We start from the raw sequence: 15,202 nt of genomic DNA on the forward strand, positions 1-15,202 counted from the left end.
ACCTGATTAAACAAAATGGTAAAAACGCTGTATATGTATGAACTATATAGTATGTATCTAACACTGTTTACAGCAGTGGGTACTCGGCATCAAGGATCTGTGCAACATGTAATAATTTAAAAAAGAAAAAAAAAACATGTACAGCTATTATTTTGTTTATTGTAAATAGGATGTGCCGATTCAAAAGCAAAGGTCTTCAAACAATAACACAGTATGACAAGGCGAGGGCCTGTACTCGTCCCCAAACAATGTCACAGTAAGACAAGGCCAGGGTATGTACTCGTCCCCAAACAATGACACAGTAAGACAATGCCAGGGTATGTAATCGTCCTCAAACAATGACACAGAAGAACTAGGCCATGGCCTCACGGTACTCGTCCCCATACAATGACACAGTAGGACTCGGCCAGGGCCTGCACTCGTCCCCAAACAATGACACAGTAGGACTCGGCCAGGGCCTGTACTCGTCCCCAAACAATGACACAGTAGAACTCGGCCAGGGCCTGTACTCGTCCCAAAACAATGACACAGTAGGTCTTGGCCAGGGCCTGGACTCGTCTCCAAACAATGACACAGTGGTACAAGGCCAGGCCCTCGACTTGTCCCCAAACAATGACACAGTAGGACTAGGCCAGGGCCTGTACTCGTCCCCAAACAATGACACAGTAGAACTCGGCCAGGGCCTGTACTCGTCCCAAAACAATGACACAGTAGGTCTTGGCCAGGGCCTGTACTCGTCCCCAAACAATGACACAGTAGGACTAGGCCAGGGCCTGTACTCGTCCCAAAACAATGACACAGTAGGTCTTGGCCAGGGACTGGACTCGTCCCCAAACAATGACACAGTAGGACTAGGCCAGGGCCTGTACTCGTCCCAAAACAATGACACAGTGGTACAAGGCCAGGCCCTCGACTTGTCCCCAAACAATGACACAGTAGGTCTTGGCCAGGGACTGGACTCGTCCCCAAACAATGACACAGTGGTACAAAGCCAGGCCCTCGACTTGTCCCCAAACAATGACACAGTAGGTCTTGGCCAGGGACTGGACTCGTCCCCAAACAATGACACAGTAGGTCTTGGCCAGGGACTGTACTTGTCCCCAAACAATGACACAGTAGGTCTTGGCCAGGACTGGACTCGTCCCCAAACAATGACACAGTGGTACAAGGCCAGGCCCTGGACTTTTCCCCAAACAATGACACAGTACGACTAGGCCAGGGCCTGTACTCGTCCCCAAACAATGACACAGTAGGTCTTGGCCAGGGACTGGACTCGTCCCCAAACAATGACACAGTAGGTCTTGGCCAGGGACTGGACTCGTCCCCAAACAATGACACAGTAGGTCTTGGCCAGGGACTGGACTTGTCCCCAAACAATGACACAGTAGGTCTTGGCCAGGGACTGGACTCGTCCCCAAACAATGACACAGTAGGACTCGGCCAGGGCCTGTACTCGTCCCAAAACAATGACACAGTAGGTCTTGGCCAGGGACTGGACTCGTCCCCAAACAATGACACAGTAGGTCTTGGCCAGGGACTGGACTCGTCCCCAAACAATGACACAGTAGGACTCGGCCAGGGCCTGTACTCGTCCCAAAACAATGACACAGTGGTACAAGGCCAGGCCCTGGACTTGTCCCCAAACAATGACACAGTAGGACTCGGCCAGGGCCTGTACTCGTCCCAAAACAATGACACAGTGGTACAAGGCCAGGCCCTGGACTTGTCCCCAAACAATGACACAGTAGGACTCGGCCAGGGCCTGTACTCGTCCCAAAACAATGACACAGTAGGACTAGGCCAGGGCCTGTACTCGTTCCCAAACAATGACACAGCCCGGTACTCGTATTTGATCTTCCAAAATATTGTTTTTTGGTTTTGCCTTGCCCTTAACAATCACGTAACGTTCAAGATCTAGAAAGGTTATACCATTTTACTCCAAAACAAAAAGATACCTATCAAATTACACACTGTGTCGATTGACAGAAAATAGCTGGAATTTTGTCTAATGACTGCAATTAGTTCTTGAAATGGTGTGATTTAACTCAATTAAGTGCCCTGGAACTGATTTATTGATTATGGTTTGTATATTTTGGGTTGGTGTATTGGCCGACCGTACCTCTGTTTAGTCACAAAAGTTTTACTCAGAATTTTATGGCTCGACCATGAACTTTTTTTGTCCGGATTATTTGTTTTTACCCGCGCAAACAAAGTTTAAAAGGGGGTATATATTATAGGAGTATGGAGTCACCATACGGTTGATTAGTTTGTTAGTCTTTTAGCAAAGTTTAGGGAGCGAACTACGCCAAACGTTGGAAAGGGAACACTCTGATACGCTGTACACATTGCAACCCTGATTGGTTGAAGTGCCTGTCGTAGTGTTCGTAACCAACGGCCATTTCTTATTAGTAATGTGCCATCGAATATGATTTTTACCCTTTTGGATATTCTGGAGTTTATGGATCGAACTACTCCGACAGTTTAAGAGGTGGTCTCTAATAATTGATACACATAACCACCATGGTATGTAGTAGTGGATGGCGTATGTGTCATGACCTACAACCCCTTGAGCTTATAGTTAGTTGCCGCTGTATATAGTTTTTGGTGGGCTATTTTTGGAAATTGTAGACGTGGCGCATTTTGCATCGTGACGTGTTCATTAGGTTTTCTTGGACTTTCTGAACTTTCGTTAAGATGACAGCCAACTAGAAAACATTTCTGTAAGCTTTGCAAAAGAAAACGATTTAAGTCATTATCGCATGAAAAGATGCCATGCTTTGACCAGAACAGGCGTGGTTTTAAATTTGAATGCCTGAACGACACGTTATATAAACCACATGGAAATGACGTCGAACTATAATGTCGTCAACGCCGAGTAAGAACGTCGGCACTTCTTTCGGGTCACATCTTGTTTTCAATCTCGCCGCACTCATACAAATAGATATATAAATGGGGATATTCAAATTAGTGTACAATGTATTATATACAAATCATCCCAATTCGTGTGAGATACACACCGCGTGCATGCGGTGGCGTGCACGCCATACTGTAGTAAGTCCTCCTATACAGGCAGGTAGTTACAACAGTCCTGCAGGCATCCCTCGAGGTTGCAATGCGTTTCAATTTTCAATTATATAAGACCTTACTTAGCTGCTTATAGGCGCACAATATAGGTAGATTTTCTTTTTAATTTTAATGCATTATTATTATTTAACTCATTTGATTAAAGTGATAAGATTTCTTTACAGATAAAAAGTATTAGCCTATATAAATGTGTTTTTAATAGCTAGGTGGCCACCATATGCCATTTAAAGCTGCACTCTCACAGATTGAACGTTTTGACAACTTTTTTTATTGTTTTCCTTGGAACGAGCGAAAATCCATGGAAACCTGTTATATAAGATTGCTAACAAAAAAACAGATCGCAGATTTTTATATTTAAGTTCAAAAATTGATGTTTTATGTGTTTTTCTTAGACCGTTAGTTTTTAAGCCATAAAACATTAATTTTTGAACGAAAATATGATAATCTACGATCTGATTTTTTGTCAGCAATCTTAAATTATTGGTTTGCAGATATTTACGCAAAATATTGCTCTTTACAAGACAAAAAAAAAACAGTTGTGCAGATGGTATATCTGTGAGAGTGCATCTTTAAGTTATGATCATTAAATACAAATTCGTTTAATACGATAACGCACTCAAATTAACCTTTTTATCATCAACCTATAGCGTGCGCCTTTAAAGGTGCACTCTTATTCCCAAATAAGATAGACCATATTAATAACATTGTTTTAATATTCCGAAAAGGATGAACAAATGTCGAAAATAGAGGTTCTTACGAAGGAAACCGAGTTTAATTTAAAAGAAACGAGCATAAAACACGGTATTTCTACCTTATGAGGCTATAGAGGACCACAGTAAATCTTTTAACATTCACCAATCATTTAATATTTTTTGCGCTTTCAGCTGTTGATTAGACGGTTACAATCTTGTTATCAATGCTTAATATTTTCGATAAATGCATTATTTAGTTAGTAGTTAAAGATTTATCACTCAAAATGTATGTTTGTTATACATGTTTATGTATTGATTTTGAATGAGAGTGTCACTTTAACAATAATTAACGTTTATTTAAAATCGTGTTATGGCCTGTCTGAAGTATTCAGTTTTGAAAAAGCATGACTATCTATGTATGTATAAACTTAGTAAGGGTTTCATTCATTGTTTTCCACCACTGAAAAACAATTCATTTTCGGGTCATGTTTTTTATTATCTATTCCTCAATAATGAACAAAGGACTTCCTGTGTATCGCTCAGTGGTACAATAACTCAGTGGTTAAGCGTCGTTAACTGACTCCTTTTTTGGTTCAATTGTGTTCGAGTGATATCGTTCTTCCGTTCGGATGGCTCCTAAAGATAACTTTGTCCTCACTGGCAGTATAATTGGCAGTTTAAGTCTCCCTGTTGACGAAAACTGGCGAAATATTTATTTTTCTACAAAGGAGAGAAAGTGAAAATGCAAAGCGAAACCATTGTCAGAGATTATTGACTGAAATTTTGTAACGAGCAGTTTGGGAAAAGCGTTAACAGTAGTTCCTTCTGCCGAAGTGTTTGTATCGACGTAAGGATATTGCCTGAACGTGGCATATAGAGGTTCTGTTGTTCTCAATATAATATACTTAAAAGTTCTTAAGGTTACGGAGTTTACGTTAAAGTGCATTTGTGAGTGGATTTAATACCTTCTGTATGCACGAGGGAAGAAGCAGGTATGTTCAGGTCAGGTTTACGATTTTATGCATCTTTATTATTCCCATTTACGGGTTACGAAATCAATTTTCATTATCGAAAATCTTCCTATATGTCATTTTATAGTACTAGAATTACAGCAATAAAGAGACGGCGTTTTTCATTGTAAGAATGATTTACTAGACAATAATTTATATTATATTCACATTATATACGCGAAATGGAGATATACGCACAGAGGTAGGTGGTTTGATATTACTTTAAGCTCCGAAAACATTAGCTTAAGAAACTAGTGAGTGGCTTATGAAGAAATCATATATACTGTTGTTTTGTTATAGTTTAATTTAAGATTGTGACGTCATCAGCGAAAATGAATCCGGTGGAGAAAAAAGTGACGTTTTAATCTTTGCGAGGTTTCGTGCCTCATAAGTAGGCCACCATAGCGAGTTTAAATATTTTTGGAAAGGTTCTTTAATTATTCAAAATGTTATAAGTTTGTCTTATAATCATATATCTTGGTTAAAATATGTGTGTTTTGTTATTAGCGTAAAAAATTCAACTGGGCAAATGTTCGGAGACGACGACATACAAGCGTCTCTTGACTAAAAAACACATCGAGTGATAGATGCACTAAAACTATACAAAACTAGACAAGACTAAGGATTATTTATCATAGAAACAAAACCTTTTCAAATTAGGTTCTCAAGTTGACATGGAAACAGTTAAACCCTCCTGTCATATTGAGGGATGTTTTCGCAGTTCCAAATTGCTGATTTCAGCAAAATTCAATATGATGAGTAATAATGCACCGTTTAAGAAAGGAAATGTTTGCAGACAATAACGATATTTTATAACAATACACTCAGTCTGAGTTCTGTGAATTAGGCTCCAATTTCAATGGCTAATGTCATTTCCGATTTCATTCTTGATATTCCACTGGCATTCAAATAGTTCCCAAAGGGGTTTACATGAACTTTTAATCTTGTTTAAATTGAAGCGTCTTCAATCCGTGTTCAATATTTGTGTCAGGTTGGAAGAACATTGTTAAATACAATGAGTGTGAATAATGTATGTAGCTTGTCAGGATTACGTCGTAAAGAAGCTTTAGGACAATAAAAGGGAAGGGAGTAGACCATCAGGACGTGCAGGTCAATACATGTGTCAGCACTGCAGTGTATTAATTGGAGCTTAGGAAATGTATGCTATAGAGTTCATGTGCAGGGCCAACAAGTACCAGAAGCAATGTCTTTTAGAAATATCGAAAATAAGTTTATAATACCATGTAACGGTTATAAAAACAGTGTGTGTATACCACGTGATAAATTGCGTCATAAATGCTACGTCGGAGGGCAGTATTTTCCTTCGAATGAAGACTTTAAACAAAGATAACTTCATTATTTCTTCACTATTTTAAATGAAACATAGCGCAGTCTACGCCGCTTACCGGGCCCCGCCTTCGGTATCTTACCAGAGTTTGATTAAGAGTTTAGTTTCTTAAAACACTTCGAAAAACCTTTTCACAATACGGCCGTCTGACGGAGCACTGTCAAAACATTATTTTGGAAACAGGTTTGTCGAAGTGTTTGATGAAACTAATCACCTTGTCAAACTTCGGTAATGAAACGAAGACGGGGCTCTGTAAGCGGCATTGACAGCCCTTTGTTTTATTTAAAATGGTGTAGTAAAAGAAAAGTTATCTTTGATTTAAGCCTTTATTTTAAGCAGAATGTTGCCTTCCGACGTAGCGTATATGACGTAATTTATCACGTGGTATACACACACTGAAAAATACGGCCACTATTTTATTGCTTGAAAACGCGAAATGGGTGTACCGACAATTTATTAATAAACTATATACCTTTCGGTACATGGAACGTGGTGGAAGTACAAGTTTAATAAAAACTTGAATGCCTCAAACATAAACTTAATAAAAACTAGATGTGTTGTAACTGTTAGTTTGTGAAAGGTTAAAGCGTACATACAGTACCAAATATGCATTGCAATGAACATAATTATGTTTTGTCTCTTTGTAGCTTATGAATTGTTAATTTGTTAGTACTTAGCAAAAACAATACGTCTGGTTTAAGATTACTACAGCATAACTTTGTAGTTTTCTGAATCATAAGAACACCACTAATACATTGACTGAATTGTACGTGTATTGCTTATATATGTGTTGTTTTTTTTTAATTAGAGTTCAATTGTTCATGAAACTTACGACAACATCCAAGCAATTGAATGGACATGAGTTATAAAAAAAATCATTGATGCGGATGAAATGTTGTGTTGAAATAATTTGTGTTCCATTCTGTTTTGTTCTGTATTATAAAGAAGCATAGCAAAGTGAACGAAAGGCAACTGTAATTGGTAACACTAAAGGAGTACTGAAAGTCGTCGCCAATAGATCAATTTCACAAAGATGGCATTTTCTGTAATTTAGACTTTGCCAAACTTTAACAAGTCCAGAATGGCCTCTTACATTACAGTATCCCGGTAAAACTACTGTACTAGAACTGACAGTTATAACAGGATGGAAAAGTCAATTTAAAATCAAGATTTATTGTGCTATATTTATAGCCTTCAGTCTAAGGCACATAATAAGACCAGTAATTGACAAATCGTAAGTCTATTTCTTTTTACAAAGGCTTGTTTCACTCTATATTATAGAAGTGGGCATTCTGCACTAATGACACTTCAGAATTTCAATTGAACACTTTCAAGTATATTCTTATTACCAACTGCCCTGCATTCACAACCATGCAATAAATAAGTTTGAACACCTTGTTAAAAAAAAAAATAAAAAAAAAATAGCTCAAAATGAATATTTTAATTTTTTAAGTTGTATTTCCTTTGTTGCCCGTTTGGAAATATTGTATTATGTTTAACCAACCACTTTTGAAAAGAACACCCAATTAGAATGCATTCTGTAAATCTGTAGCAGATTCAGACAATATAACAGTGTATAAAGTAATACAAATAACTTATAAATATACATTACTCTTTAAACAAGTAATAATCAATAACAGTACAATTTACAGTCGAACTATTTAGAAAATATTGAAGCAAATAATATACAAAGATTTAAAATATCAAGAGCGATAAGGTCTTAACATGTCGGACGCTACCACAGCATGGGCAATCTTCCGTCTTTGCTCCATTAACTTTGAGCTTGTTCATACAAACTTTAAAAAATGCTTGTAGTTTGTGTCAATGTTAGTTAAACCATAACAAACTTTCTGTTAATTAGATCAATGACATTTTAAGGTCATAAAGGTCACGTACAAAAAGTATATAATAAGTTTGATACCCCGAAACAGCCTAACAAAATTAAGACATGCTTAGTTCCATGGAAAATGTACCTGTCCAAACACTGATGGATGAAATGTCAGAGTGAATTTTCGAATCTTTATGGAAGAGATAGCATGCAATGTGTCCTGGCTTCTTTCCTGAGTTTGGCAGAAATTTTGCTGTGCTTATCAGACTTTAGACTGGTACAGGGAACGGGTGTCTGCCTTAAAAGTTGATACCTCAACGTTTGTTTAAAATATTATCTGTACTTAAAGGGTTAGGGATAGTTTCAGTTGACCTCTTGCGTTTTCTTCGCAAGTTAATCGTATCGCTCGTTAAAAAAGTTATTCATATTCAAGTTATTATAGATTCCTTTCGATCTATTTGTTGCATTTTGTGGGGTCAAATAAATTAAAATACAACACTTAAACGTTTAAGAGTACTCAAACATTATCCACCGTATAATTTCCATTCTTGTTGTGTATTTTACAGTAAGGAATTGATTGTAGGACTTGGCTGTTATGTACAATGTATCTCGTGGCAACTGTTTTAGAACTATAAAACATACATACAAGAATCTCTTTGGGCACCATTCTATACTGCAGACAGGTTTTTCCCAGATAAACACTAGAATGTGCTTGCTGACTTGGACAGATCACTGGATTCGTTTACAAACATTTGGATCATATACAAGTGTGCATATCTTTTCTGGGAATATTTCCATATTTTTGCTGGATAACCATGGGTATGTTTCATGCATTTGCTTCTTGATAATTAATACAGTTCATAGAAGATAAGTTGTACTTTTTTTTCGAAAATTCTGGTGAAACGTATAACTGTGCTTTATAGAAGGATCGCCAGATTTTAAACACGAATGCTTGTTAATCTAATTAAATGCTGACTAAATTGATTTTGTTATACAATTATGATCACCACTTATATACTGGTAACTGTTAGGTTATAAAGGACCAGTCGTAGACTACAACTGTGCCAACATGGTCTGACAGTTGTAGGTATAAAGTATATGTGCATTTTCTTTGTTGTCGCAGGGCAAACAGTGGATAGTGCAGTTGCCCATTATTTGAACAAACAAGAAAGACATATCCATACAATCACATGTTTGCTTGCGAATGTCGTGTTACTTGCCAGGTCATATACATCATGTATGTCCACGCATAATTATTGAAGCAAATATAAATTAAAGTCTGTGCAGTGAACACTGTGATACAACCACATTGATCAATAAAACGCGAAATGGCAAAAATACTTGTCACAAATTAAACACGTTTGAAACCATTCAATCCGCTCCGATGCAAATCATTCCAATGTAAAGAAAGGACGTGCAATCAATCATTTTGGCAAGGGCGCAATCATTTAACAACAAATGCGCATTTAATTGGGCTACAGGAAATGTAAAAGTGTGATTTGCATTTGTGTTTATTAAAGTTAACATGCTATTCAGAGCTACGCAAACAGGGCCAAATTATTTCGACCTGATGTAAGCGTTTGATAAGAGACGGTGTATGTTTCACTGAAATAATGGTCTTTCATTTCAACGACTTTTAAAAATATTATTGAATAATTTTGTCACTCAAAATTAGATCTTTTCCCACTTGTGCTAACATACTGATTATGGGGTGAGGGTATTGAACAAATAAGTCATTAAACGATAAAGAAATCTCAATGACAATACTTGTATTTTGGTTAAATGGCCCATCTCAATGATATCTCGAATCTTCAAGGATATGATAATCGGAAAGACGAAATGATGTGCAAATAGAACATATTGAGGCGTGCCTGCCGTACAATTGTCTGAAATTATGTAGAGTTAAAGTACTCATTTCTAAAATGATAAAAGCAATTCAATACGATTTAGCGAAAATCTACAACTTTTGAATATGTGGTTACTTCGGACCTTGGTCTTCGGTTACATACATCCTGGTTCAGAGAGAAACGTAATCTTCATACCGAGTATTCTTGGTTCGCTTTCAATGTGACCATATGCATGGTTGTTCAGAGAGACGCGAAGACCACACTGGTGGGTTTATATTCTGGTCCAGGGAGAAGCACAGACTGTATGCCGAGAATGCTTGGTTGGGTTTATATTCTGGTCCAGAGAGAAGCACAGACTGTATGCCGAGAATGCTTGGTTGGGTTTATATTCTGGTCCAGGGAGAAGCACAGACTGTATGCCGAGAATGCTTGGTTGGGTTTATATTCTGGTCCAGGGAGAAGCACAGACTGTATGCCGAGAATGCTTGGTTGGGTTTATATTCTGGTCCAGAGAGAAGCACAGACTGTATGCCGAGAATGCTTGGTTGGGTTTATATTCTGGTCCAGAGAGAAGCACAGACTGTATGCCGAGAATGCTCTGTTGGGTTTATATTCTGGTCCAGAGAGAAGCACAGACTTCATGCCGAGAATGCTTGGTTGGGTTTATATTCTGGTCCAGAGAGAAGCACAGACTGCATGCCGAGAATGCTTGGTTGGGTTTATATTCTGGTCCAGAGAGAAGCACAGACTGCATGCCGAGAATGCTCTGTTGGGTTTATATTCTGGTCCAGAGAGAAAGAAGCACAGACTGCATGCCGAGAATGCTCTGTTGGGTTTATATTCTGGTCCAGAGAGAAGCACAGACTGCATGCCGAGAATGCTTGGTTGGGTTTATATTCTGGTCCAGAGAGAAGCACAGACTGCATGCCGAGAATGCTTGGTTGGGTTTATATTCTGGTCCAGAGAGAAGCACAGACTGCATGCCGAGAATGCTTGGCTGTGTTGGTTTGGTTCCTAGGTTAGACTGTGCACTGTCAACAGTGGCAGATACTATACTGTAAACCCATAGAACGGTAAAGATTCTATCAGTGTGTGTATACAACGTGATAAATTGCGTCATAAATGCTACGTCAGAAGGCAATATTTTGCTTCGAAAGAACACAGGCATCTGAATCATTGTTTGTCACTTAAATGCTGTTTAAAACCATTTTGGGTACATACAATGAGATAAACAACACATCTGATGATATTTAGTGTTTTTGTTATACAAAAAAGAAACTTTTTCAAAGACACTAAATATCTTCAGATGTGTTGTTTATCTCATTGTGTGTACCCAAAATGATTTTAAACAACATTTAAGTGACAAACAATGATTCAGATGCCTGTGCGAAAGAAGACATTAAACAAAGATAACTTCACTATTTTTTCACCATTTTAAATGAAACACAGCGCAGTCTACGCCGCTTACGGAGCCCCGCATTCGGTCTTTTACCGGAGTTTGATTGCAAGTTTAGTTTCTTAAAACACTTCGAAAAACCTTTGCACAATACGGCCGTCTGACGGAGCACTGTCAAAACATTATTTCGGACACAGGTTTGTCGAAGTGTTTGATAAAAGTAATCACCTTATGAAACTTCGTTAATAAAACGAAGACGGGGCTTTTTAAACGGCATAGACTGCCCTTTGTTTTATTTCAAATGGTGCAGTTGAAGAAAAGTTATCTTTGATTTAAGTCTTTATTTTAAGCAAAAAGTTGCATACCGACGTAGCATATATGACGTAATATATCACGTGGTATACACACACTGTCTACGGTATACTACTCTTTTTTTCACTTTTCTCTGATTATATGTAGACATGGTAAAACATTGTTATAAGCATAAGGTATACCCGCTTGAGTACAATACGTATGTATGACATAACCAAACAGTTTGGGGTAGAGGTTCGGCCAGTCTGGCGTCAGACAGTGATGACCTGCAAGTGCATAATTAGCCTTAATCTGGCCTTAATTAGAAATTTAAACACACCGTCCACTTATCAATACAACTGTAATGAGAATTGTAGATAAGTCCATTACTTTTGGCACCAGCTCTGGTCCATGTTTTCGTTTCATTGGCCATGTTTATGTGGCTACCGATAGTGGTTCATGTTAACACATTACTCTTCATGATTTCATTGTTGACTTGTCATCATTAATAGGTTATTAACTTGCACATAATTTTGTATTCACATCGTAAATGTGTATTCATTTCGGAACAATAACTAAGACCGAGAGTCCTTTGCTTTAAAAATAAACATTTAGTGTTATAATAAAAAAGTACGCATGTAACTCTTGCATATCGCCTATTGACAGACGGACTTATTAAGAAGGCTGATAAGCGGTGTGGCTTTCAATTGAATCGTGCCTGTCATCGCGCATGGAACGCATTAAACATGTACGTGCTTTCATATCAATGGTTTGATTGATTTTAATACGGTGAGGATGAAGACACGCATATACATTTATACGATCTCAACACCCATTGGTATTCAGTAGATCCAAATTTGTCTGTAATAGGCTTCTGTTTACCATACATGTATGCACACTTCTTCAAACGTTAATGCTATAATAGCGTCAGCATTAATTGAAGGCTATACTATAATTGAATGATGGAAACTTGAGCCTATCTGCTGTCTGCCCTTGTCCTCGCAGCAGGCCACTGGTCCTTTGTCCACTAAAGTGACCACTCAATGACCGCCCGTGTCCGAAATGATATATAGGAGACAAGGCTGATCCATATCATGTTACAGTCAGCTTTGTGGAATAATAGACGGCTCATTTTTATAAGGACAAGCAATGACAATGACGCATGTATGGTTGTCTAGTTTTGTACTCGTCGGTGGAAGCTGTGTCCGTTTTTTGGATAGAAACTAGATGAAAAAATATTTGAAAATACTGGCACATGATAGAACACAAATTATAAGATGCTTGTTTAACTTGGCATGAAGTCAAATAACGAAGTTTTAACGCTCAATATATCGCAAGACCTTGCGGTTTATTATTTGTCAGAGAATTTAGATGTTTTGTCTCCACACTATGATAACCAACTTGTTTTACTTATCATCGTGAATCATTCAGACAAAACAAACATGGCGTTTACTTCTCTGCATGCATTTCAAATTGTTGGTAGCTCACCTGTCAATGTCGATTACTTCATTACAACACATTTCACTCCGCATCGCAGCCAAACAGTAAACAAAGCATTTGTCTGGCTTCCAAAAGCACGTCATGATTGCTCATTATTTGTATTGCATTTTAAAGGAATTAATGCCAGCAAAGTTGTCCAGGCACCTGCAAGGTAAACAAAACAATATAATACTGAACCGAATGAAATCGACTGAAACCTTCACGACATCCAAATTGTTACCGACCTTCGCCTTTTCGCACATTCCTCCACTACATTTGTTGCACATGGATCACTGCAAATGTCTTAGGACCTCAGTGCTATTCTTATCTTTAAGCTCAATATACTGGTAAAGGAAAAAACAACGATACAATAGTAGTTCTAAGTTCTTATACATGTACGCACCTTATAGGCCGAGACAACACAAAGACTGCTACCATTCAATCAGGTTATTGTTGGTTTCCGTCCTCTTTGATGGAGCTCTAAACAAGATGTATGGCAACAGCCAAATGACAGACAGTTCCACATGTGAATGCATACAGGCTGTGTTCGGGCTGATTAAACAAGCACTAGATGCCAATTAACTGTAGAAACTGGAGTAATAAAACACATTGACGTCTTTCCTGGAACTATCTTCAAAAGACCAAACTGCAGTGGGAACGTTAACTAGTATGCAGAATGTGCAACGTGTTCATTTAATGTAACTTGTCAGGCGTTGGAGTCTGTCCAAAGGGAACTTTGATGACATTTGCATTAGCAACATAAAGGTTACTGAACTATCCTCAGACGCTGTAGATTCCATTGGAAAACCTGTTATTCTTCATAAATTTATGTTCTCTTAAAAGTCTGATTTTACCTGACCCATGATACCAGAGGTAGCTTACGGCAGCAAAAGTAGGTTAATTGGTAGCTAAGGAGGCAGAATGGCTGACTTAAGTTATCTGGAGGCATGCTTCATTAAAAGCCAGCATGATTAACTATAATTTACTTAACCGATCTTCTCAGTGAGGGTACTTGATTGAAATATAATCAGACATCATACACGCTGCATGATTGACTTCTATTTGTAGGATGTGTGCCGGTTATTGTCATAAAAAGAAAGCATATATATGCAGTGGCGGTTCAATGATTTGATGGAACTTTCCCGCCAAAGGATGATTTATTACTGCCATACTAATCAACTCAAATTACCATTACCAACTGTCTAAAAGATTTAAATATTTACATTTTGGATAAAAAGGATGAACAAACGTGCTTTTTAAGAATGATTTAAATAAAACAATGTTAACTTATAACTATTTAGCTACAAGCAATCGTCAGTGATAAGAAATCTGTACAGGTTGTAAAAAGGACAGCACTATCGGCTTCAAGGGGGTAGGGAGCCCCCAAAATCGTCCAAATTTACTTTTTATTTCAATATAGGAGAAGAAAAGTAATAAAATACGCCCAATATGCACCATTTCGGACTAGAAATTGTAAAATTTTCCCAAACGCCCCTGCCAACACTTTACACCGAATAAATTTCCTTTCTGAGGGAAGGGCACAGGTTAAAAGGATACACCCCCTCTAACGGCGATTCCTGGATCCGCCCCTGGACAGTAACTTACTTCTGAAAAGAAAAACAGCAACACTTACCTTCGGATGCCAACCCACAAAATTACAATCATTAGAATTAAATGATGTTCAGTTTTTTTTCCCCAGAAATTACACTTGTTTGTATGACGTCCCAAGAAAATGTGTATCACGTGGTACACTTTATAGCAGAATTCGTTGACGAAGCTGGAAAAAAACATACATAGGAAACAGTCAGGTACATGAATTTTAGTCAATGGTAGAGTATAGAGATCCCTAAAGAAAACGATTTTTTATTTTATCCGAATCCAGCCAAACTACTGAAAGGTCAAGGTCATATAACGATTAAAGAGGTCGAAGGTCCGAGGTTATAAGAGTGACCGTAGGTTATTGTTCAGTGGACATGTGACGCATGGATCGTGCTCGTGCGTGCCAGCGTGTGTGTGATGAAAATATCAGGCCAGGGACTTTTAGAGATTGTGCATTTCACATGATTTTAAAAAACATTTTGGTGTTTAGATATTTTCATTCCAAACAAAATTAGTGCTGTGGTTACAGTAACCCAGCCAAACTTATTTTCTTAGTTCTGTTCCTGATTATTATTTCTTGAGTTAAAACATAAAAATAGATTTGCAAACTTAAAGTGTAAGCATGTTC

At 37.9% G+C, this 15,202-nt stretch overlaps 1 protein-coding gene across 2 annotated transcripts in view; it reads left to right on the top strand.

Moving 5' to 3' along the window:
- The first annotated feature begins 4,500 nt into the window (after positions 1-4,500).
- The window catches only part of LOC128211593 (leucine zipper putative tumor suppressor 2 homolog), a 51,825-nt gene continuing 41,123 nt past the window's right edge, over positions 4,501-15,202 (top strand). The window contains exon 1 of one of the 2 annotated variants that reach the window (XM_052916570.1): positions 4,501-4,768. The gene's annotated coding sequence lies outside the window, so the exon portion shown is untranslated. Of the gene's footprint in view, positions 4,769-8,651; positions 8,782-15,202 lie in introns of those variants that run through there. The other variant, XM_052916569.1, reaches the window with a different exon arrangement.

This window comes from Mya arenaria, chromosome 12, assembly GCF_026914265.1.
Source record: "Mya arenaria isolate MELC-2E11 chromosome 12, ASM2691426v1".
In the NCBI taxonomy this organism is placed as follows: Eukaryota; Metazoa; Mollusca; class Bivalvia; order Myida; family Myidae; genus Mya; species Mya arenaria.